The following is a 26,620-nucleotide window of genomic DNA, read 5'->3' as shown; positions in this document are numbered from 1 at the left end:
TATCCATAAGCCTACTTGCAAAGTCACTGGCTCAGTGCAGCCCATGGGAATTGTGGCCTGGACAGGAATGTGGTGGTAGGGGACACCTGGGTGGCTCAGCAGTTGGGCACCTGCCTTTCAGGTCATGATCCTGGGATCCAGGATCGAGTCCTGCATCAGGCTCCCTGCAAGGAGCTTGCTTCTCCCTCTGCCTATGTCTCTGCCTCTCTCTCTCAGTCTGTGTCTCTCATGTAATAAATAAATAAGTCTTAAAAAAAGAAAAAAAGGTGGGGATCCCTGGGTGGCTCAGCGGTTTGGTGCCTGCCTTTGGCCCAGGGTGCGATCCTGGAGTCCTGGGATCCAGGCCCACGTTGGACTCCCAGCATGGAGCCTGCTTCTCCCTCCTCCTGTGTCTCTGCCTCTCTCTCTCTCTCTCTCTCTCTCTCTCTCTCTGTCTCTCATAAATAAATGGGTAAATAAAACTTAAAAAAAAAGAAAGAAAAAAAGGAATGTGGTGGTAGATCCAGAAAAGCAATAGTTTGAGCCACAAGACAATTATGCTCCCTAAAGCAGGAGAGCTAAGCATGCATTTTCATGGCCACCACATTCATCCATGTTCCTTTTCCTCAGATCTTCTCAATAATCTTCAACTTTCTAAAGGTCCCTGACTAGTTAGGCAACCCATAGCCATGCCATTAACCCATAATCATTAGCGATTCACTGACTCCTACAATTTACTTATCCTGTATAGACCATCTTGAGCTTGATTTTGAGTGGACCTGCCACATCAAATAAGGCCTAGTTCATGATGGGCAGCCATGGTCACATAGTCACATGGTATCTTGTATCTCTGCCAGACTCTGTTCCAAGCTAACACCTGCTTTTCAGATAAGGGCTGGTGTCAGAAAGAGATAGCATATCCTTACTCCCAGATTCAAGATCTGTGTTGTGGTTCTTCTATTTAGCCATCTGTCTGCCAAAGTCACTTCAAATATCACTGAGTCTGTTTGGTTGTAAAGCTTAAATAGCAGTGCCACTCACACCACAGCTTGTACGCAGGTGTTGAGGCCTGTCTTACTCTGGAACCCACTTGAAACTGGCAGCTTTATATATTGCCTTGTGAATGGGTTAGGACAGCACATTCAAATATGGAATATATTCTCTCCAAAATCTGAAAAAAATCTACCATGTGCTTTTTTCATGGTGGGAGTACCAAGGGCAGACCTGCCACAGACCACTGCTCCTCTAGGTACTTCATCTAGGTGGTAGGTCTCTGAACTTTCAGGGGGTTAAGCTCACCTCACTGGGTATGCTTGTGTATTTCAAAAGCATCTTCTTTTACTACTTCCTGATCACCAGGTCTAATTAGTATATCGCCATCAGTGAAATGAACCAGCAAGATATTCTGTGGAATATCAAGGCAATCAAAGTTTCTCTAGGGATGTAAGACTGATGGCCAAGGGCTCATATAGCCTTGGGGTAAAAAACTGAAGGTGAATCACTTCTCATTTTCTCTACTACTTGGTGCAGAAAAGAAAATGTTTCCTGGGTCAATGACTGCATAAAAGGTGCCAAGGGCTGTTATGATTCGCTCCAATAGTGTTACCACATTGGCAACAACAGCTGCAATTGGTGTCACAACCTGATTAATTTTATGATAATACATAGGTATCCCCGAACATACGTCTGGCTTGTGTAGTAGCTAAATAGGGGAGTAAAAAGAGGATATGAGAGGAATCATTACCTCTGCATCTTTCATGTCTCTGATGGTGGGAGTGCCAAGTGCAGACCTGCCACAGACCACTGCTCCTCTAGAAACTTCATCTGTGTGGTAGGTCTCTGAATTTTCAAGGAGTTTAGCTCACCTCCTTTTGGCATGCATGTGCCTTTCAAAAATATCTTCTTTTACTACTTCTTGATCACTAGGCCTCTGTACCATTCAGAGAAACAATACTACTTTCAGTAGTGGAGGGAATGTAAAAGGACTTTTACCATAATGGCCCTTAAACTCTGGGTTACAGAACCGATGTGTGGACACTCCATTTTGGAGGAAAATAATCACAAAATGGGTCTGCAGTCCCAGTGGATCAACTCTGAGATGGACTCGGGCCAAACCTCCACCTTACCTACAGAAGCTTTCTGACTGTCCAACCATGTTGGCATTCTAGGCTTTGGGGGTGAACATGAGTTCAGAGTAGTATCTGTTAACCCATGAATGTCTTAGTATATCCCTTTCTCTAGTGTATAGTCAGTCACCCTGGTGCATGGCCATATGTCCCTCTGGAGAAGGCCTGGAAGAAGAGTTTGGTAAATATGTGTGGCCACATGTGGGGTCTACCTCAAGCCCACAATCAGGGGACTTTGGGTCTGAGAATTGGCTTAATTTAGGAACCACTTAAGTGGTCTTTTATCCCTACTATAATGACTCACATCAAGTTTCTGCCACTAGACCTAGAATTTTTTTCACTTTTGTGTGTCAAGCAGTATTTTAATATCCGCCCATTTTTTATCCTTCAGAATTTTCATACTCAATTAGCCACCACCAGAGATCATTTTAGGTTATAAGACTTTGATTACTGCTCCACCTCATTGGCTTATTATAGTAATTGCACACAGCAAGTCTCTAGTGATTAAACAGTGCCACCTGGTCTCTATCCATCTGGAAATGAAACGAGGGAACCCAATTTTATGATGGCATCTGCAGCCATCATCTCTGTCCTACAGAGAACAACCACCATAAAGCTTTTTGGGGATCCTGGTCTTCCCCACATCAATGCAATTATTAATACCTTGGTAAAGGCAATGTCCTCTGGGTCCCAGCAAGTGGAATGGCTAGAGATGGCTACACAGCTTGCATATAGTAGTTTTATTTGAATATTATCTCAAGTCTTAATACTCTATTTTATTCTATGCCAGGGTCAGGCATCTTATCCTCACTAGCTCTAAGCCACTAATGAGCTCATACTTTAAATTTTATCCCTCATTTCTAGGTGCTTTGTATTTGGAATTTTTTTGCTGCTTATACAGTCTTTCATATTGCAAGAACTGTGTTATTCTATGGTCTAAGATTAATGTTTATATTAGTTAGAATGTCATCTACATTTATTCATTATTTCATATTTCTCTTGACTACAGGGACCTTGTTATGCTTTAATTATCTGTTAAAAACTCCTTACCATATTATTAAGATTGTTTAAAGTATTTGAGCATAACCATCTATTATCAACTCACAAATAAGTTTTAATCTTAGTCTTTTGTGTTTTTATAAATCTCTATGATTATGCTCTGCATTCTAGTGAGTGTCTTGGTATTATCTTCCTGCTTGTTAATTCTCAGTTTATATACACTCTAAAGTTTATCTCCTCCATTGCATTTCTCAGTCCAATTGCTACATTTTCTATTTCCAACATCTTAATTTAAAAAAATTCACATGTAGGGCACCTGGGTGGCTCAGTTGGTTACTTGTATGCCTTCAGCTCAGGTCGTGATCCCAGGGTCCCGGGATCAAGCCCTTCACTGGGCTCCCTGCTCAGCAGGAAGCCTGCTTCTCTCTCTTCCTCTGCTTGTCCCCACAGCTTGTGCTCACTCTCTCTCTCTCAAATAAATAAATAAAACCTTTCTTAAAAATGTATATGACCCTCCTTCCCAAAATAATCTATAATACATGTGTGATGGACCAAATTCTAAGATGACCCTCAAGGTTTTTGTCCCTTGGTGAACATGCCCTGTATAATCCTCTCCCTTGTATGTAAGCATTTTTTTTCTTACTTGTTTTTGTTACCCATCTCTGAGGAGTGGTTTTACTGTTGCCTCCACTCAGCCCATTTGTTCCAATCTAGAACCAGGTCATATAATTTACTTAATGCCAGTTTCCTGTGATGATGTTGGGGATGGTGAATACAGAGGTAAGGTGGTGAGGGAGAGAAAGTTGTCTGGTTTTAGGTCCTGGTTTAGAGGTTGTTCTAAATCCTCTGCCTCCCTAATTTGGACTATAATTCCAGGCAGTATTCTACAAGAATATATATTTTTTATTACTTATTATTTTAAAGGTTTTTTTTTTTTTCAGGACTTGTCATAGCCAAAATATAGACCCTGACTTCAAAAAATGAGCTTGGCATTAGTTTTATGTGGAACTTTTGGACTTCCTTTGTCCCCAATATTAGTTTCTGGCTCAAAGTCCAGCCATTCTATGGATTCAGTCCCCAGACACTATTTTGCTTTTCTGTCCATTACTAGTCCAAATAATGTTAAATTGTTATTTAGTTTTCTTTTTATATTAATTTTCTGTCATTTGTATATCTCTGAAACAGAAACAGTTTTCACTATTTGAACTTATTTTGCCATTTTCATACAGAAATCCTTCAGTATGGTTATTTTCCTTATAAAATGTATTTTGTTTGTTATTTCAAGTCCTAAATTAAACATTTTGTAATTGAAAGAGGGAATTTAATCCATTTATATTTATTGCTTTATAGACAAATTTGAGCTTTCATTTATTTTGGCAGTGCCTAAGAATCATGTTAGTGGACATGAGATGACTGCAAGAGATCTCATTCATGAATAGATCCTGGTGAATAAGTTCTATTCTTCTGGATTATTGTGTTGATTTTGCCCCTTGAGGATATCTGTACATTTTTAAAAAAGTTACCATTGTCTTCATTACTAGAAGAAAATGGATTAATAAAACAGAGAATATAATAAAATTTCAACATGAAATTTAAGATAAGCAGACTAAACCCAGGTCTTCCTCAGAAGATCTTGACTGAAGAGTTGCTACTGATGCTGGGTGCTATCTTTACTTCAAAGACTTTTGGTGTATATAAGGCAGTGGCTTATTTTAACTGTTTTCTCCAATTACTATCCAGGGCTCCAACTCCCTACCTCTTGGATCTGATGAATAAATAATTTTTTTAAAAATAAAATTTTAATTTGGAGTCATTTTAGATTTATTTACCAAAAAATGAAAGACAAAGATAATACATAGAACTTCTATGTGCCCCTTAACTAATTTTCCCTTAAGTTAACACTGATCATTCATGATACATTCACTTTAGCTGAATTCTAGACTTCATTCAGATTTCATCAGCTTTTTCACTAATCTTCCCTAATTCAGGATCCAGTCCAAAATACTAAATTGCATTTAGTCATGATGTATAGATTTTAAAAACTAAATAACATAGATTCAAAACATTGGATTTTTTAAAAAAAGATTTTATTTATTTATTCATGAGACAGAGAGAGAGGAGAAGCAGGCTCCATAGAGGAGCCTGATGTGGGACTTGATCCTGGGACTCCAGGATCATGCCCCAGGCTGAAGGCAGGCACTAAACCACTGAGCCACCCAGGGATCCCCAAAACATTGGATTTTTGATACTCTAGAGCAAATTGTAGTTGTATCTAGGATATTTGAATTTGAAATTATGATGCATATATGCCTTACTATTCGGGCCATAGCATCATATATAAGAAAGAATTTTCTTTTCTTTTCATTTTTAAATATTTAATTATTTATTTTAGAGAGAGAGTATGAGCATGTTGGTGGGGGGGAGAGTGAAAGACTCTTAAACAGACTCTTTTGCTGAGCACGGAAATTGATGTGGGGATTGATCTCATAACCTTGAGATCGTGACCCTCAGACAAAACCAAGAGTTGGGTGCTCAACCAACTGCGCCACCTAGGCACCCCAAGGAAGCATTTTCAGTCAGTTGCCTTGGCACTCTGGAGTGCAATGAAAGTGGAGAAAAATTAAAATATCAAGGCATTGGCATCATGTTTAGTTGTTTAGCCTTCTTACAGACAGAGATTTGTTGCTAATACAGAAAGGAAGTATCAGGAATTCAGGACAGGTCAAGCTGACCCAAAGAAGCATCTCAAGATGGATGGCAGACCATTTAACATCCCAGAGAACTGGACTCTCTAAGCTGGTTTCCCTGGCTACTGGAAGATTCTCTCCTCAGTGGAGTTGAATGACCAATTGTTGCACATTTTAAAAAGGGGTCAGGGAATGAACTATGTGTTAATATTGGGGGTGCATAGCTACTAAGAAGGCAAACTATTTTCAGAGGCCTATAGGCAAATGAAAGAAGATAATCTCTACAAAGATACATACTGATTTATGAGAAAAATCTTAACTTTGTGTACTTTTGAGACTCTTGTGCCCTTCCTAGCAGCTAGAAAGAGTGGAACTTTTTACTATTCAATGCTCTTACTCTTAGCTGACCAAATCCTCATAGGATTCAGGGGGAATACATAAAGTAGCACTTCATTCAGTCTTGAGTCAGACACTCCAACCTATAGAGTCCAGAAGAATTTAGGAATGGCTCCCCTACTCTATTCATCTCATGCCCCTGGCTTTTCAGGCTCAAGTCTAGAGCTGCTTTATGAAGCTTTCTGTCTCATAGTTACTGGGAAATTCAAAACCTATGCTTCTTTTGACCTTTTCTGCTTTCTCTTCACACCTCCCAGCTACCACTGGCCCCAGTTTTTTTCCTGTCTCAGGGGCATTATTATTCAGTTCTGTCTGATTCTATTTTAGATGGAGTTGGGATTGTGTGGGTGTGGGCAGCTGCACTTTGGATTGTGTGGAAAGGGAAGCTGTAAAGCAATCTAACATATTACTCAGACATATTATAGTACACATGTCCCATGCACTATTATGCTAAGAGCACCCGGGCTTCTTTCTCTAGCTTTAGTTGCAATACCAAATGTCTGCTTTTCTTCTTGCTTACATATGTAACAGGAAGCCAGAAGAGAGTTGGCATTTTCTAGAAATTAGGAATAGAACTTGGGGGAGTGGGATGAGGATGAGGAAAATACCTTGTTCCTACTTACTTATTACATGCTTTTACGTTCTTCAGACTTGCTAGTTTCTCTTTTTTTCCCCTGTATTCCAATTTAAACTCAGTGTGTCGGCTTGTTTTCCTCCTCTGGTGAGTTGGGGAGTCTACTTTCTATTTTTACTGTACTAATGGCTATTTTTGACTTTTTATACCATATTTAAGTTCCTTCTCTCTATTGAACAATTCTCTCAAAAATGAAAGAATGTTTACTGCAGAACTGAAATTCAAACCTAAGCAGTTTCATTCCAGCATTGTTGTGCTTAATTATTATGCTTGTAAACCTACACAATGATGTTTCAATCATCCTCTCATTTAGACTTTATTTTTAGCATTATTTCCTAGCCTTTTTTAACACAAATTATTTAGAGTCAGATTTCTTGAACTGAGGTTACATACTCCTGGGATATTCCTTGCCTAAGTTTATCTTAGCCAGTAAACGATGGTTTGTTTTACTGGAATGCTGTTTCTCTGAATACCTGGGGAAATATTGTCAAATCTTTGTTGGCGTATATATTTACAAAAGAATCAGCAGAATCCAAGCTCTGTATGCATATTTGTACATTGTGCATCTATGTGTGTGTGTGTGTGATAGAGAGATGGGGGGGGGGAGATTACCTAGAAAAAAAGAAAATATGCAAAGAATATATGGAAACTTGAAACAAAGTGGAGTATGCCACAGTGCTAAAAACATGCTCATGTCATCCACTCCCATAACTTTTGCAAGTCTGTCAGATAGAGGTGCAGAGCTGTGTGCTAGTTTACTAAGTCTGTGGGGATCCGTATGTGTATTTTTTTTTAAATAAAATTTGCCACTTCACGAAACATTGCTTAATTCCTCCACTTTAATTAATTACCAACCAACCAAACTCAGTTCCACCTATTGATCAATTAAAATTTGTGCTGAAATTGTGCTTTAATACATTTTAATTTATAAACCTAGGACTTTGCTTTCTTTAATATCCAATTAAAATGAGTCCCTTTTAAAAAAATGTCCTCAGTTGTTACCTTTTTGTTTTTTAGTTGTTACCTTTTATTTTACTTTTCCTTTACCTTACCTAAGTATCCTCATTTACTTTTTAAAAATTTTTGAAATATATTTTTCTTTGAACCTGGATATGTGAAACACAGTCGTAAACAGAGTGTAAGCACAAAGCATCATAAGGAAATTGAGAACAATATGAAATCATCATATATTGTGGTAGATGAAGGCATTATTCCTAAGGTTCCCACAATGAACTTGACAACAAAGAAGATGATAGCTTTTTCCAAACACAACCACTAAGTTGATAGCAAGCAGTAATCAATCGAAAGAAATTTTGGATGTACTTAGATGCCAATTTAAAAGTTTAGGCTTTTATTATTGTAAAGATGCAAATGAACCTAAATTTCGGTATCTTTTATGTAAGAAAACAATGAGTGATAACTTCATGAAATAATCATTCTTCCCATATCATTAACAAAAACTGTATTCACTCTCTTTGTGCATGTAAGGTTTTTCTTTTTCTTTTTTTCCAATCTCCATGTTCAGACATTTTATCAGAATATATCTAAGTATACATTTTTTCTCATTGATTATTCCTAGAACTCTGAGCTTTTTAATCTTTTGATTTGCAGACTCAGGTGTTTCTTTAGTGAAGAGCATTCTTTGATCAGCTTTTTGCTTTTTAACTGTTCCGTCTTTTCCACTCATCTTACCTTGGAATTCTTGCTTTTATAAGTTGAATATTTCATATTTGTCTTTTAGGGATTATCATTTGCATCTCTTAAATTTCTCTTCCTCTTATATATGATTTCTCTAACTTTTGGTCTCCTACGTAACATATTTAAGTTTCTTTAGACAACAACTTTCTGGTATTCTTTGGGTTCTGGAATATTTTTTCTTTGTATTTTTTTTAATAATATGCTATTTGAAAGACTGCTGCCTCCAGAAATGGGGAGCTAGCTAATTTAGACAAATAAAGAACACCTAAACAGATTTGTAAAACAAAGACAAGAGTTGTAAAAATAAGAATAAAAAATCTGATCGAAGGCACTGCGGAACTGCCTTCCTTGGTAGAGAGGACCCGCCCGGTTACAATATGAAGAAAACGGAAGGCCAGGGAAGTGTGTGTCAGACATTTGGTCTTGCCTTTTTCCCTCAGTCCACTTGCCAATTTGAAAGCAGTGACACAGCCTTGGAAGCTCTGCAGCACTTCTATCAATCTCATAGAATTAGCAGAACTGATACTGGAATTGGAATAAGGAAGTATACCCACACACAAACTAGGCTTTCAGTTGAAACCCTGAAGGAGTACACCTTAGGAGGAAGAGTAAAAATAACATAGACTAGCGCTTAGAAGGTCCGACCTCACCTTCAAATCTTTTTCATCTGTGATTGGACTAAGAGGATATCCTCATAGACTTATTCCTGGCAGAGAAAATGCAAATCAATTTTGGATGAAGAAAAAAATGATATCTTCAAGTGATCTTAGATATTTCTACATATAATTTGTAACACCCAACAGAAAATAACAAAACATTAAAGTAAAAGTAACTAACTAAAAACCAGGAAAAAACTAAACATGTCCAAAAGAAATGTAGATATTAAAGTTGGCAGACACAAATTTTAAAATTACTGTGTTAATATTTTAAGATGTTCAAGGAAAGTTTGATATAGTTGACTAGAAGACTAGAAATTATAAAATACCTGAATGGAAATTTAAAAGTAAAAACAAAAATAAAATTAATTATGTGATCTTTGACTTTAACAGCAGATTGGATGCAGTTCCCCGCCCCCGCAACAAAAAAGTGAGCTGGACAATAGGTCAGAAGAAATATCCAAACTGAAACAAAGAGAGACAAGATGGAAAAGATACAATAGAAAAGAAAATACTATTCATGTGACATGGAGTTAAAAATGTCTACAATTGGAGTCTTTGCTGGGGAGGACTGAGAGAATGGGGTAGAAGCAATCTGTGAAGACATATGAGTGAAAGTTTTCCAAAACTGATGAAAGATACCAAACCATAGAAGCAAGAGGATAAGCCTTCAAACAGGGTAAGTATAAGAAAAAGCCCACACAGTAACACTATTGCAAATGAAGACAGAGGTAAAAATCTTGGGAGAAACCAGAGAAAAAGATATATTATTTCAAAGGGGGAACACCAGGCTGACAGTTGACTTCTCAGAAGACAAGGGAATAATATCTTCACAGTATTGCAAATAAACAAACAAATAAACAAACAAACAAACAAATACCAGCACAGATTCTGTACCCAAAGGAAATATTTTTCAGGAGGGAGGGCAAAAAAGTCTTATCATAAAAACAGAAACTGAAAATTCATCAGCTATAAAACTACAGTGAAGGAAATTCCAAAGGGCTATTATAAGATAAAAGATAAATGATCAGATGGAATGTTGGAGGTGAAGAAGAAATGAAACATATTAAAAGAATTAAATATTCAGTAAATATAAATGAAACTTGTCTTTGAAGAAATAGTAATAATAATGTCTTACGAGGTTTTAAATATATTTAGAATTAAACAAAAATGACAACATCAAAAACTTAGTGTCTGGGATATGTTTAAGAAAGGTAATATTCCCCGTATGAATGAAACATATAATGTTTGTCCTTCTCTGATTGACTTACTTCACTCAGCATATGTTTCATTCATACGGGGAATATAAAAAATAATGAAAGGGATTAAAGGGGAAAGGAAAAAAAAAATAAAGGGGAAAGGAGAGAAAATGAATGGGAAAAATCAGAGAGGGAGACAGAACATGAGAGACTCCTAACACTGGGAAACGAACAAGGGGTAGTGGAAAGGGAGGTGGAAGGGAGGATGGGGTGACTGGGTGATGGGCACTGAGCGGGGCACTTGACGGGATAAACACTGGGTGTTATACTATATGTTGGCAAATCGAACTCCAATAAAAAATATAAAAAAAGAGGGATCCCTGGGTGGCGCAGCGGTTTAGCGCCTGCCTTTGGCCCAGGGCGCGATCCTGGAGACCCGGGATCGAATCCCACGTCGGGCTCCCGGTGCATGGAGCCTGCTTCTCTGTGTGACTATCATAAATAAATAAAAATTAAAAAAATTAAAAATAAAAAAAATAAAAAAAGAAAGGTAATATACATGAATAAGTCTTTAGTAAATCCAGTAGTCAGACTGTGATCACAGATAAGAGTTCACTAGTTCAGCAATAGTAGAAGAATATATAAACCACACATTTAGTTATGGGGGAAAAGGCATTAGACATATTTAGTAAATCCAAAAGAAGATAAATGAGAAAATGCAGTACAAATAGAATAAGTATTGACTAGCAGTTATATGTGAGGCACTGGGCTAGGGGTAGGAGATATATTTAATAACATATCTTTTGCCTTTATGGATTTTAGAATCTAGGTATTAGGGAGTGTTATGGGGCTGGCAGGAATGTTTGGATTCTCCAGAAGAAGACCCGAAAAGGATTTGTTTGCAAGGTGCAGGATACAATGGTAAGAGAATGAAGAAATGAGACAGTAGGAAATACAGTAATAATAGGTGTGCCATCAAGCAGCTATTTCTATGAGGTAATAGAGCTTAATTTCAAAGGAAAACATTGGGATATGGTGTAGATGAAGCACCTTGAAAGTATCCCACATGAGGCAAAAGGGCTATCTTATTTCTGTCAATGGTTGGAGAGCAGTTTTCAGATGGTGTTGATTCCTTGGTGCTTCCAGGCTAATGTTGTCTCCCAAGGCTTTGGAGAGAGCCGTCAAACAGATGGCTATCCTGGTGTTTAGAAGTTAGGGACACTGGGTATTGACAGCTTTGGCTACATTCCATCCCTTCACCATTTAGAGCCACTTTTTTTTGCTCCTAGTAAGTGTCACTCTGTCTTATAATAGCCTCTTCAGGCTGGTGAACATTCAAAATTTCTATCAAAAATGATTTGCATAGCAAGGTTTGTAGGACAAACTATACTCTCTAGTGCAGCTGATGCAGAGATCACAATTCACACTCATCACCTACTTTATTTACCACCCATTCAATATGTTCCTCACCTTCAGCCAGCATTTCTGTTGATCCAGAATGCTTGGTGAGGGGGGTAACCCAGATCTTTATGCCTGAGGGATCTGAGACTGTGGTTATTGTATCCCTGTAAGGCATTGGTTGCTGCAACTGTCCACTAAGAATTGTCACACATGGGGCAGCCATGGTGGCTCAGTGGTTTGGTGCCACCTTCAGCCCAGGGTGTGATCCTGGGGACCCACGATCGAGTCCCACGTCCGGCTCCCTGCATGGAGCCTGCTTCTCCCTCTGCCTGTGTCTCTGCCTTGCTCTCCCTCTCTCTGTATCTGTCATGAATAAATAAATAAAATCTTAAGAAAAAAAAAAAAGAATTGTCACACATGTGGAAGTGCTCAGAGGTAGTGACTTTGCCAAGTTCCAGACTTTCTGCCCATCATCTAACAGCAATTCTATCTCCTCACGATAATCAGAGAGCAACTGATTATTAATTACTCCTGTTAATATAGCATAACAGCTCTTTGTTTTTGCCTCAGGGTCTTCAGGCATGAGGAGCTTAAAATTGCCAGGCATAAGACATAAAGTTAGATTGAGTGGAATCTTTGCTGTGCCTCTGATGGAAGTATCTCCTCCTCCACTCCTGGGGACCGGAGCCAATCAGCTGAGGCAAAAGTGGGGACAGAAAGTATAAATCCTCCAAGTGGATTTACTGGGAGTAACATTTAGAAAACCCACTCCTATTTCTACATTTTGGTCTGCTGTTTTACATAACAGTAAAATAGACATTGGTTCAGTGTATATACTACACTTTGAAGGACAGCATTGCACACACAAGCTGGAATCTGTTGACCATTACAGTGTTAAATTAGGAGCACATATTTTGAGAGATGAAGTTTATGGTAAGACCAGGAGAGTCTGTGTGTATGTTCATTACCACACTGTATTTCCTGTGAAGTGGGTTCCTTGGCCTGTTAGTGATGTTACAAGGATCCCATGATAATAAACACTTTGTAAGTCCTTACAGAATGATGCTGGTAAAGGGACTTCCCACAAGGAGAGCAAAACTATACCCAGAATGTGTGCTAATTTTCTAAATTGCTGGCCCTGCTAGAGTAGACAAGATCTGAAATAACCAATTTGGTATCAAAGTAGCTGGTTGGTCTCCTAGTGGGGTGGTATACTATTGAGGACATAATGTCAGTCTCCATAGCCAATCAGCTAGATTCCAGCAGTGACAGGAGCCAGCTCAGTAGAGGTGAGAAGGAAACTATGCTTCAGACCATGCACAGCTTTTGGAACAAAGGTAACATGGTTTGGTTGGCCTTCCTGGGTTGATTAGATGTGAGACAGTAACCTTCTTTTCACCATACAAGCTCAAATTGAATTCTTCTGACTATTCCCTCATAACTGAGTATAAATCCCAGCACTCTATTCAAATTCAGATTCCTGGTATTTATTTGAAGTAGGTACATTTCAATCTTAGATATATTGCTTGGTCTAAATTTTGTATTTTTAGGTGCTTTATTTTCAGTTTGTACTTGTCTTATTTATCGTTGATTGTAAATCTGAGAACATAATCTTTTTTCTTAGTTATTGTTTTTGGATTAAACTTACTAAATACTTTATATTATTTTAATAATGACAATAGTTATTATTAAACTGGCAGGTAATATTCTTGAATTATACAAGTATCACAAGGGCAAGGATCTCTGCTGTGTTCATAATATATTTCAGGGACCTAGGAGAGTGCCTAGCACATAGTACATGTCAAGAAACATTTATTGACTAAATAGATTTTCCGTAATACTCTCACAAGGTATTGTTATCCTTCTCTTACTGATGCAAAAGTTAAGGCTGAAAGTGGTTAAATGACTTTCTAAGCGTAACACAGCCAGTGAATGGCAGAGGGAAAATTTTGAATTTAATTTAATCTGACTTCAGAGGTGTCACTTTCTCACAACTCAATAGAGATTACAGGGTGACCCTGATTGTCAGACAATTCATTGATTTGTGTTTCCTGATATATGGAAAACTCAATGGGGGCAGGAAACTTAACTTATCAGATTTTGTAGCCTCAGGAGTTAACAAATAGCTTGACACAAAACAGGCCTTCCATAAATATTTGTTAAATAAATGGTTCTGATTTACTCAAATAACTCAGGCGAGTTTACTGCCATGGGGAGTCTGACATTAAATTTGTTGTGTGTATTTATTGATCATGACAGTGCTCTTTGAGTGTAATCATTCTGCCAAAGTTTTCAGCTTCAGTCACAAAGGACTCAATGAGGTAACTTCAGACACAAAGAATGAGAGGCTCATTTACCTAGTAATCTTGGAAATGGGAAGGTTTGGAGGAGAGAGAAAGATAGGTTCACAATCTTTTCCCAGTACTTGAAAGCCACATAAGGATTTCTTAGCAACTTTAACAGAAATACCACCTATAATCCTTGGTTAGAAAATTATCACTGACATCATTATTATTACTTATGTTTATGGTTATTACCACTGACTCAATTATTATTCTGGGTTGATTTTTTTTTTAATGGTACTTGTATGGTACCCAATGACTGGAGTTTTTCCCCATAAAAATGAACAGAAAAGTCCTCCTTGAATTGGAGTTAAGTGGCTATATATATTTCTAAACTAGCATATTCAGAGAAAAGAATCTTCTGTGCTTGTATTTGTTTTTTGTAGATCCTACATCTTTTGAGATTTCTTATTGTCATGTGGGAATTAGCATTTGGTTTCCAGAAGGCATTACTGAAAACATTTTTTATTTTCACAGAATTATGGGCATATGTTTGTTTTGAAATATGAAAATAACTTGTACAGATGTAACAGAAATGCAGGAAAGGAACAAAAAAGAAAAATTAACAAACCTGTATTTATGGGGTCAAGGAAAATAAGAGATAGTAGTTCTAGTCATAAGGTTAAAAAAGAATTAAGAAAAATTATCAATCCATTTTATGTTTTGACTCAATAATTCAAAATAAACCCTTATTTTCCCTAATAAAAATATAACCAAAAAATCTAGTTTATAGATCAGCAATAAGATTCTCAATATAATTATAGTGTAAGAATGGCGAAGGCAAGGAGAGGAACTTTTACTAATAACAATCAGACCAGCATGACAGATAGCCTTGGAATGCAGCCCTGGTGCTATGACAACTGGCATTTAAAGCAACTTCCTCAAATACTAGCAAAGAAGCAAAGAGAAATTTTACCTTATTTCTTTTACCTCAGAATCTTGAATGTCAAAAATGAGATAAAGGGGAAAAATATCACCAGGAAACTTAGATTGTGTTAGAAATTTAGAATTTCTAAATTTAGAAATTTTAGCTTCTAGGAAGAAAAGAAGAAACTTTAGTTTCATTGACATTCAGTCCTATGATTATATACTTGAGAATAGATATTTAAATATATATTTTAATATTCCATGAGTTCCGGATTGTGTGTGTGTGTGTAGGTGGGCGTATTGCTGGTTAAATCTATCATCTGTCATTTTTGCTAGAATAAACTTTTGATAGATTTAGTCTGAGGAACATCACTGCTATTATCAGTTTTTTTAACAGTAGGGGCCAAAATATGAATGCATAACATTAGATTGTATCCCAGTGGAAAAGAACTAAGAGAGTTTCTGAAGCAGAGTAGAGAGGTTTGCAGTGTTCTGTTATAATTAATGCTCTTCCTGGTCTTTGGATAAAGAGGCATTTATTGCCCTCTGCTCTAAGCTGACATCTTCTATGATGAATTTGCTTTGAACTGTAAAACAAAGAGATTTTTCAAAGTATAGACTATAAAGAGATGATAGTTTCTAAGAGGGTGACCAGTATGATGAGAAAAATATTTCCATTCATCATCTAGGTTTATATTTCACTCTATAAGATTAGGAAAGAGAAAGTTCTCTTCTTTTACAAGGATCAGTAAAATAAATCTCAGTAACAAATACATAGTTGAATTTTATAATTCCAAATTAATTAATATCAATAATAAAAAAGTAGCTCAAAATCAATATTGATCAAACATTTAAAGTAATTTAAGTCCTTAGTAACATCAATACGATCATTTGGATATTGCCAGAATCATGTGAAGTCTGGTGGGTCAGGTGACCGATGGATCAGGAAATCCATTTGTAAGAGATTACATCCCAAAAGGAACCATTCCCAAGTATTATGGGGTTCCTCAATCTGATAGTTTTATCTGGTCATTTTCAGTGTTTCTATTTGGCGGTACCTGAAGAGATCCTTTTTTTTTTTAAACATTGATTTTTAAAATTTTTTTTTAAAAAAATTATTTATTTTTAATAATAATTATTAATTTAATAATTAAATTTATTTATTCATAGAGACAGAGAGAGAGAGGGGCAGAGAGAGAAGCAGGCACCTTGCAAAGAGCCTGACAGGACTCGATCCAGGGTCTCCAGGATCACACCCTAGGCTGCAAGCAGCACTAAACCGCTGTGCCACCAGGGCTGCCTAAGAGATCCTTTTAACTTGAAACTTTTAGAGAGGCACTGAGTCCACAGTATGGTATAAAGTATGTAGGGTACACCAAAAGTTAAATGAAATTTAAAACACCAATGTTGCTAAAGCTTAGCTAGAAAACCTTTTTCTTACTGATGTACCCATAGTGATATGTGGCATAAAAATCTGAAATCATGGAAATGTAGGGAAGACAGAGAAGACGGGTAGTGAATCAGATACAGTATTTGAGACCTAAGGTATACGTGTGTGGAGAGGAGCCAAGAGTGGATGCCAGCAGTGAATGTTTAGCAGAGAGCTGAGGGAGAGCAGTGCTGAAGATTTTGCCAAAACACAACCGTGGAAAGCAGGTGAGATGGCAGGAGGTGGAGACACTGGGTCATTGAAGTTAATTAAGTAAACTGCATCTCTTCCTGGCCTGGGGCTGTTTATAATAGGCTGGCTGGGTGTGTGGCACAGGGAAGTGCTGACTAGTACCTGAATAATAGAATACTGCTGAGATCATGAATAGGATTGGGTCCAGTAGTGCCTCTGAGGCAATTCTTTCTGCATTTATCTTCTGGTTTACCTTGTTCTCTGCTAGTGCCTCTTCTTCGAAGGTCCATGAGCTATGCTCATCTGGTTGCTTCCTGATGTCTGCACAAACTGATATATACATGTGTATGTGTGTGTGCGTGTGTGTATAGTCCTGTTAATAAGTGTCTTGTGGGAACAATAGTGTTCTGGTTCAGTGAAGGCATAAAAACAGGGAGACCCTGGGGTACCTGGGTGGCTCAGTCAGTTAGGTGTCCAACTCTTGATTTCGGCTCAGGTCATGATCTCAGGGTTGTGGGATTGAGTCCCTCACTGGGTTCCGTGCTCAGCAGGGAGTCTGCTTGAGATTTTCTCTCTCCCTCTATTTCTGCCCCTCCTCCTGCTTGCACACACTCTCTCTCTCAACATAAATAAATAAAATCCTTTTAAAAAACCCAAACAAACAGGGAGACCCTGAAAGGTGAATGATATGAGCACCAAGGCAAATTCTGTTCCTTAGTTTTCCTGAGGACACCACTGTTTAACGGTCCTTCAAATCATATGACAGAGTGTGAAAAATATATCAAAGATGAATTATGATCTAGAAATGTTTCCCATTACTGGGTGTTGCAAGTGCATAATTTTGGGTAAGAAATAGCTATTGTATTCACTTAGTATGTTTATTAAGAGCAAGGGAAGGAGAGAGGGAAAGAGAGAGGGAGGAAAAGAGAGAGAAAGAAGAAAAAAGGAAAGGAAAGAGGAAGGAAGGAAGGAAGGAAGGAAGGAAGGAAGGAAGGAAGGAAGGAAGGAAGGAAGGAAGGAAGGGAGGGAGGGAGGAAGGAAGATGATTTCAGAGATAACAATGACAGAAAACCCTGGCCAAGGTGGGGTGTTAGATGAGACATCCAAAAAAGGGGTGACACCTGAGCTGAGTCCTGACAGCTGAGTGGGAGTTATCCAGGGAGGAAAGGTGTGGGTGGGTAGAGATTTGTGGAGAGGGCTTTCCAAGCTGAGGGAAAACGCTGGAGATGAGAAGGTGGGGCACACGACAGAAACTGCAAGTAGATGTGTGGCAAGGAGGGTGTTAGTGAGGGATGACGTTGGAGTCATAGGAAAGGGGGGCCACACAAGGGGCTTTTGCAGTGCTTGGGGATCTGGATTTGATCCTCATGACTATGGAGAGTTCAGAAAGATTTTAAGTGATACAGTGTCATGATATGCTGTGTGTCTAGAGAGTTGTTCTGATGACAGTGTGAGGCATTGGTTGGAGGAGGCATGTAAGGGTGAGAGAGGAAGGCCAGGTAGAAGGCAATGGCGGGAGTCTAGGGGAGACTTGAGTGTGACTGGGACTGTGGTAGTGAGGGTGGAACTCAGTATAAGTAGGTGGAATAGAGAGATATTAAAGAGGTGGAATCAGCTTTTTGTCTGTTCTGGGTATTATTTCTTTCTAAAAAAAAGTTTTAATTTTTAAATTTTTTTCAACTTCATTGAGTGTGATTGACAAAATTATCAACTACCTGTTTTATTTTATGCTTTAGGATTTATTTATTTATTTGAGAGAGTGTGTGCATGGGTGGGGAGGAGGAGATGGGGGGAGACTATTCAAGTGTGGAGCCCAACATGGGGCTTGATCTCATGACCCATGAGATCACAACCTGAGCTGAAACCAAGAGTTGGACGCTTAACTGACTGAGCCACCCAGGTGCCCCAAATTAGAAGCTATTTAAAGTTAACAATTTTATGACTTGATACACATATATATTGTGGAAAGATTCCCCCCATGGAGTTAATGAATTAATTAACACATTCATCACCTTAGATATTTACATTTGTTTTTGGTAAAAACATTTAAGTTCTACTCTCTCAGCAAATTTCAGTTTTATAATGTAGTGTTATCACCATGTTGTATGTTAGATCCTCAGACTTTATTTTATAACTAAGATTTGTACCCTTTTACCAGCCTCTCCCTATTCCTTTCCTGCCCTAACCCCGTGGCAAGTACTTTTCTGCTCTATGTTTCTATGAGTTTGACTTTTTATTTATTTATTTTTTAAAGATTCCACACAGAAATGATACCATGTGGTGTTTCCTATCTCTGTGTGGCTTATTTCACTTAACATTATGATCTCCAGATTCATCCATGTTATTCCAAGTGGCAGGATTTCCTTATTTTTTAAGGCTGAATAATATTCCCCATCTTTATATCACATTACCTTTATCTGTCCATCTGTTGATGGCCTCTTAGGTTGTTTCTGTATGTTGACTATTGTAAATAATGCTGTAATTAACAGGAGAGTACTAGTATCTCTTCAAGATAATGGTTTCATTTCCCTTGGATATATACTCAGAAGTGGGATTGCTTGTTATATGGTAGTTCTATATTTAATTTTTTGAGTAATGCCCATCCTTTTTTCCATGATGACCGAACTACTTTACATTCCCATCAGCAGTGCCCTTTTCTCCACAACCTTTCCAGTGCTTGTTAACTCTTGTCTGTTTGATGATGGCCATTGTTGCAGGTGTGAGGTGATATCTCATTGTGGTTTTTGATTTGCATTTCTTTTGTGATTAGTGATGTTAAACACCTTTTTGTGTACCTGTTGGCCATTTGTATGTCTTATTTTTTATCTATTTGCTGCTGCTTAGATTTATGCAATGCTGAAAAAGATAGGGATGTGACTTTCCCTGCTTTCTACCAATATGAACATCACCGCTAGTGTCTTCTGCCAAAGGCAATCTATAGATTAATGCCTTCAGTGACTACATGGGTGGATTTCACATACTTGCCTTAATTTGGGCGGGAAAAATATCTTTTACATACGATGTTCAATAGAAGGATTCCATTATTTAGATAATTTTGTTTGGTAATACATGTTATCTCATCCTCTGGCTACATCCTCTGGCTACAAGTGGGTTTCAGGCTTTTTGCCTGTGGCATTATGGAGGTCAAGCTGGTTGTCTGTTTCACAATCAGTCATGCTGAAAAATATCCTCCAAGAGTCTGAGCTACTGTCTCTGATGACACTTCAACAACAAGATCAGTGATTAGCAAACATTTGGGTTTATCAGAATCCCCTGGAAAACTTTTTAAATAAAAGATTCCTGGGCCCTTTGGGTACTTCAATTCAGTATATAAGGGATGGGGCCCAGAATCTCCATTTTTAATAAGTGCCCTTACTTAGGGGATTCTGAAACAAATGGTCAGGTAATTACATTACCCATTCTCCCCATAGAAAACACCTTTTCTATGACTTGATTGTTTATATTTTACCCGATTTCTGAAGTGGAACTTGAAATAAATGAATAAAACACATAATTTTTGTATTATGTTTATTTTGCTATATCTTTTGTAAGCTATAGTCAATTTAAAATAATGAAGGTATGGAGCTTGTTAGGTGAATGATAAGGTATTCCAGGATGTTAAGAGTGGCTTTGCATGACATTTAGAAATTAGAATATCCTGATGATAGGGTAAGGATCAGTCCTATCTTGCTGTGGGACTTACAGAATATGCATATGTTGGAGGTGGAGGTGTGTTCTGGAGCAGTGAGACCTGGTGTGTGTCAGGCAGTCAGACAGCATTAGCATCACCCTGGAGGCTATTAGAAATGCAAATTCTCAGCCTCACCCTGACCTACAGAATCAGATCTTTTGGGGTTTGGGGTTTTCTGTGTTTTAACAAGCTCTCCAGATGATTCTGATACACAATAGAAATTGAGAATAACTGGTCTAGTGCACTTCTGTCTCTCCATGGAGACTATGTTTGGGTTTTTAAGGTTTAGCAGTGTGTCTTAAATTATGGAGGTATTGCCTGACTTGTTTCTCTAGAATAAACCCACATCTTAGGATGTATTTAATTAGGATTTGATTCACTCTAAAGTGACTGCAGATTTAAAAGGTAGAAATTGCTTTCTGTCTTAAAGTACAAGTTAGAGCAATCCAGGACTGGTTTGCATTCCCAAATCCACCTATCACCTTAGGAGACTGCTTTGTCCAGAGAATGTATATCTACATTCCAGTCAGCAGAAAAGGGAAAGGAGAGAATGGACACTTTACAGGTGATGTAGACACTATTGCCACTTACATTCCACTGGCAAAGGCCAAGCCACTGGTCCTCTTTAGCTTTGTAGAAGGTGAGGATGCGGAGTTTTGATTCTAAAAGGCAATGTGCCCAGCTGAAATTCAAAAGTTTTGTCACAGAGGATGATGAGGAAAGGAGAAATAGGGTGAGGAGTAGGAGGATGGATTGGTTATTTTTGTCACAGTGGGAAGGTACACTTACCTGGAAGTGTATGTTTCTGATATGTTCCTTTTTTTCTTCTTTTATTTTTTTAAAACTTCACTTCTCTTATATATCATTATATATTCATGCTTTCTATCCTTCCACTTCAGATTTTAATCTTTTCTTTAGTCATTCTCAATGACTTGGGGAAAAGGATGCTGAATCCTACAGAAGTTATTATGATGAAATGATTTTTACTGTATCTATCTATCTCTATCTACCTATCATCTATCTTTGTATCTGTCCAAATGTGTACATAAGGTTTCCATGACAAACTTTTGCTTCTGTTAAATATTGTTATTTACCAATTTGTTATATATGTGAATGTATAAGGAAATTCCTATTTTTTAAAATAATGCTTCTAATGGCCCACTTTCTCAGATTTATAAGTTATGCAATGTCAGAGAATGATTCCTGAACCTTTAGGGAAATATCAAATTTACATGATAATATCAATGACTTATTTTAGGCCACTTTAAATAATTCACTCTCATTTTTTCCAGTTTAATATTTCCTGACATTTGAACTAGACAATGGCTGAATACAAATGTTTTATGTGCTCTTTAGTGGAGACACCTACTGTAAAATGGTTATTGAAAAGCCTATGAATCATCCCTTCTCTAAAATATTCAGTTCTTTAAGCTGATTGCTATTAGCTGTTCATATTATTTTAATTAGAAGAAAACATGGCTGCTGAAAATCAGCTGAAGGTTCTATAAATAAAAGTATCCATCCTGCAGAGTCAAATTTTAATTAACCTTTTAGTATGCCAACCTTTCCACTAGCATTTTTCAGGGCTTGCAGCCATTCATTTTGTTCAAAAGCCATATGGACTATTTTTCATCTGTATATAATCCAAACCTATGAGAGAATGTTCCTGGAATACAAACGCACTGTTCATCAGCTGTCTCTTAAATACCTTTATTTAAATGAAAAGACACACAAATGCAATACAGTGTGGTGTGGTGCAGGGGAAATACACAAGATGGAATAAAATAACTGTCTCTTCTTTTTCTCATTTATCTCCTCATTTTAGTCACAATTTGTGTCCTGACCCGCTTTGGGCATGTTAGGTTTCTTAACATACAACTTACTGGTGATTAAAGCAACACCAGGCTGTAATTACTGGGAATCAGTCCACTTTTTACATCTAGTCATTATCCACATGAAAGGTGTTTTCATGAGCTATTTGTTGGAAAATCCATAGGTGACATAAATAAGTATTTTCTGCTGATTGATTTTGTATGTTGCTATGACCGTGACTGTGGAAGAAATGCCAGATCAAAGTACAAAAGGTGGCTGGACCTTAATTCACTTCAGTCCCTGGTTACCAGAAAAATTAGTTTTCAGGAAAATGTTTCTAATTGTTATGCAGTCAATGAAAGCCATCAAACACAACCATAGCAACCACTGTCAGAACCTGACCTTAATAAGCAAAGAGGACTGATATTAATTCAGTTTCTATGGTTATAGTCAAAGTAAACGTGATATTTTTCTATTTAAAATTTATAACTCTCTGTGATTATTATAGTAATCGAACATCAACTATAACAAGTTTATTAAACTTATAAAAGAACCAAACGATAAAGCACTGCAGTTTGCAAATAATACCCTAGATCTATAGAGGTGATTGGGTGAATCAAGTTTTGAGTAGAAGACATAGGCTAAACATTGAAAGCTTAAAACAACTCATTGCTATGATCCTACCCTATCTGGAAATTTCTACTTCTCCAACCACTGCTTTTCTGCCTTTTGGTTGTATCTCTTTCTGAAACTCAGTTCCTTATAGGTAAATACTTTTTAATCTATACATATACCAACATATAAATATTAGCTATCAGGTAGGACAGAAAATTAGGGCAAATAATTAAAACCAAGGGTTTAGTGAGTAAAGAACCTTCAATGGTAAAGACACAGTGAGAATCTAGGGTGAATCGAAGGAGACAGAAAAGGATAGATGTGGATCTGGAATGGGCAAGCCCTACAGCCAGGGTGGCAGGCAGCTCTGACATAGCTCCCAACCCTCTCTGTCCTCCATCCTCTGTAAACACTTGCCCTCCCATTTCCTTTAAGCATGTTTGGCAGGTAGTCTCTGAAATGGCCTCCAGTGATCTTCACCTCTGGATATTTACACCCTTGGATAATTTCTTCTCTTTGGGTGGGTCTAGAGATTTGCATCTGATGAGATAAACAAAGTAAAATTAACTTCTATTACTCCTGTGATTTGATTACAAAAGAGTGAATTCCATCTTACTGGCACACTCTCTTGCTTTATAGCTTGTTTCACTTTCATGGAGCAAACTGCAAGGTTGTGAGATGCTCAATGGAGAGGTACATGTAGCAAGAACCAAGGGAGGTCTTCAGGTCAACAGCTTACCAGGAGCCATGAGTCCAACAGCTACAAAGAATTGAATCTTACCAATAATGAACACGAGTGAACTTTAAAAATGATGCTTTCCAGTTGAGTTAAGCCCTAGGAGTTAAGCCATGCCTAGACTCCTGACCCAAAGAAACTGTGGCTTAATTGCTATTGTCATTTGAAGCCACCAAGTCTGGAATAGTTTGTTACATCACCATAGTTAAACACCACAGCCAGATTCTGAAACAGCTATACAATCTGGTCACATAGAGTGGGATGGGCTGGGAGAGTGGATATAGACAGGGATACAGCATACAGACAGGGATCAACATTCAGAGATCAGGAGGAGAGAAGGGAAGGAGGGCGAGGGAGAGAAAAAAAAAAGAAGCAACGTGAAGCATATTTTCCCTTAAAGGTCAACTTTTAAACTGGAAACAGGACAAGGACAACATAAGCATCAATGAAAAACAGGATGCAAGAGTTGGTTGTATCACAGTACAACCAGAGAGGAGCTTGGCTTTCAACATGGATCATGTTGCAAGATCCCCTGCTCTTCACCAGTTAGTATGGACCCAAAGAATTATAATTAGAGAAGAATAATCCATTACATTCATGATAGATCTCTCCACAGGATCCTCGGTTTAAGAACTTGCAAATATAACTCAGACTTACAAATCACAAATTATATACCTCATATTTCATGCCCTATCATGTTTTATATTTTATATTTTATTGTAGAGTTGTCTTTTTTTCTCCGATTCATGCAGATATTACAGGGTGATGTGAGTGGGGTGTGTGTGCAATGCAATCTGAAGAAAGAACACCGTGATGTGCTATCCGAAGCCACTGACTACAGCTGTCACACTGAGATGCCTCTCACTCACAAATCTTGGTGTTTGCAGTGTATGTCACTCAGAAAACAAACATATTTCTGCAGGCATCTGCAGTTTAGCTGATAGTCACAAAGAACCTTCTATTCGTCATCCAACTTGGGGTTCTTGCAATTCCATCAGGGACTGTTGAGAACTGTTTCAGGAATGTGGTGAGTGATAGTCTTTCTGCTTTGCTTACAAATATGGACAGCCAATAGGTAGACTGTATATTCTTCATATCCTGCTGTAGATGAATTCACCAGCTATGGCAGCCAGGGATCCTCATGACCCATTTCAATTACAAGTTCTGCTGCTCCTGGAACCACCATTTGTCCCTAATATTTAAGTCATGGTGCCTAATGGACACATTCTAACAACTCACTGTAATTAAAAAATCTCTCTTCAACTGCTCATCTCTTAGGACTTGGCTTCCATGGGAAGATGGAAATGGGCAGTTTCTTCAGGCATGTCGTTATAGATCCAAACTCCGAATTATAGGTATATGAGACAACTTTTGAGTATCAATCAGTATCCATTTCAAACATTATGTGAACTTTCTCTGATAAAGAAAAATTATCTCACACTTACCCCGCGTTTCCTTTCAATGTAATTTTATTGGTTACCTGGTAATTTAAAATAATTTAAATAATTCATTAAATTTAAATTTAATTTAAATAATTTAATTTGATTTTTATATATTTATAATATATATTATGTTTTATATAATTATTTTTATATAATTTATATATATAACAAATTTAAATTAAATAATTTAAATAATATGCTTAAAATTTTGTCTTAATTCATCATTTATAGATAATTCCTCCTTATCCTTTACTATCACAGAGAAGCTAGTATTTAAGATATGAGGAAACAGTTTACTTGCCAAACTCTGGCATGGGTGCCCGTGTGGAATTATTTTTTTCCCTTCTGCACTCCTTTCCAAAACCGCCTAAGAAAGGAAGGATAATTTTGTGAATCTTTGCATATATAAAAATATCTTTATTCTACTCTTACCCTTGAATGAAAAAATTCCAGGTTGAAAATTACTTTCTTCCTGAATTATGAGGTGCTATTGTTGAAAAAGCTTGATGTAATTCTGATTCTTATTCTTTGGATGTGACTTCTTTTTATTAATTAGTTAACTAATTAATTAATTTTAAAGATTTTATTTATTTCTTTGACAGAAGGAGAGAGAGAACCAGAGAGCACAAGTGAGAACAGCAGAGGGAGCAGGAGATGCAGGCTTCCCGCTCAGCAGGGAGCCCAATATGGGCTGGATTCCAAGACCCCAGGATCATGACCTGAGCTGAAGGCAGACACTTAACTGACTGAGCCACCCAGGCACTGCTGGATATGGCTTCTTTTTAAAATGATTATTATTAATTGTTTAGGGTTGTCTTTTTAACATGGTATTCTGAAATGTCATGATGATATACCTTATTTGGGATATTTAAAAATAATTAATTGTGCTGGTACATTTTTGGGTTCTTTAATCTGGAAATGCAAATTTTTTAGTTTTGGAAAAGTTTGCTTTTAAAAATATTTTTATCCCCATGACTTTCCTTCTTTCCTCTTTATGAAACTCATAGTAGTTATTTGAGCTCTTGGTTTGATGCTTTTAATTCTTAGCTTTTCTCTCATATTTTCCTTCTTCTTGACATTTTGTTTACTTCAAGGCTTCTGTAGAAATTTTTTTCAACTGTTATTTTAGTTCTTCCTTCTAATTGACATCATTTTTATTGATGAAAAACTTCTATCTCCCTGATACATTAATTTGAGGTTTGGTTTTAATTTTGAAATGTTCTTGCATTTCATGCATTCTCTCTCCTCTGGATTTCTTTTCTTGGTTTGCTTACTTGGCCTTTTTTTATATTCTGGAGACTTTCCACACATATTTCCTAAACCTTGATGACCATTCCTATTTAACAACAAGGCCCTCAAATTTTAGTTGGAAGCTCTGTGACCTCTGGTGCTTGCAGTGAGTACTCCTCACTGTTGTGAAGTTGGTCTGAATAATGGCCCATCACCCAGGCCTCATTTATCCATGCAAGGAGGTCAATCTCTGCAATCTTTTAATATCTTCAGAAAAAAATTCTTCACTCTTCTACATGGGGCCTGATCATTGGTTTCTATTCATCTGTGTAGGGTGAGGCAGAGGTCTTGGGATCAGTCTGTTATTGACAATGGTTTAATAATTACTCTTATTTTTAATTGTGTACCTCATCCTTGCTCTCCTCTGGGCCTCATAGTCCAATGATTTTATCTTCACTATTCAATATTATTAGTGACTAAACCTTTATA

The 26,620-nt window shown here is 37.4% G+C and overlaps 1 long non-coding RNA gene across 3 annotated transcripts in view; it reads left to right on the top strand.

The window, feature by feature from the left end:
- LOC119874219 overlaps positions 1–25,563 on the top strand; it is a 67,226-nt gene extending 41,663 nt beyond the window's left edge. Inside the window, exons 2-4 of one of the 3 annotated variants that reach the window (XR_005368038.1) lie at positions 9,569–9,854; positions 24,738–24,814; positions 25,504–25,547. This is a non-coding gene — a long non-coding RNA (uncharacterized LOC119874219). Of the gene's footprint in view, positions 1–9,568; positions 9,855–11,196; positions 11,297–24,737; positions 24,815–25,503 lie in introns of those variants that run through there. The other 2 variants (XR_005368037.1, XR_005368039.1) reach the window with 2 other exon arrangements.
- Positions 25,564–26,620: the final 1,057 nt, after the last annotated feature.

This window comes from Canis lupus, chromosome 12 (genome assembly GCF_011100685.1).
Source record: "Canis lupus familiaris isolate Mischka breed German Shepherd chromosome 12, alternate assembly UU_Cfam_GSD_1.0, whole genome shotgun sequence".
NCBI lineage: Eukaryota > Metazoa > Chordata > Mammalia > Carnivora > Canidae > Canis > Canis lupus.
This window is presented reverse-complemented; position numbering and strand designations above follow the sequence as displayed.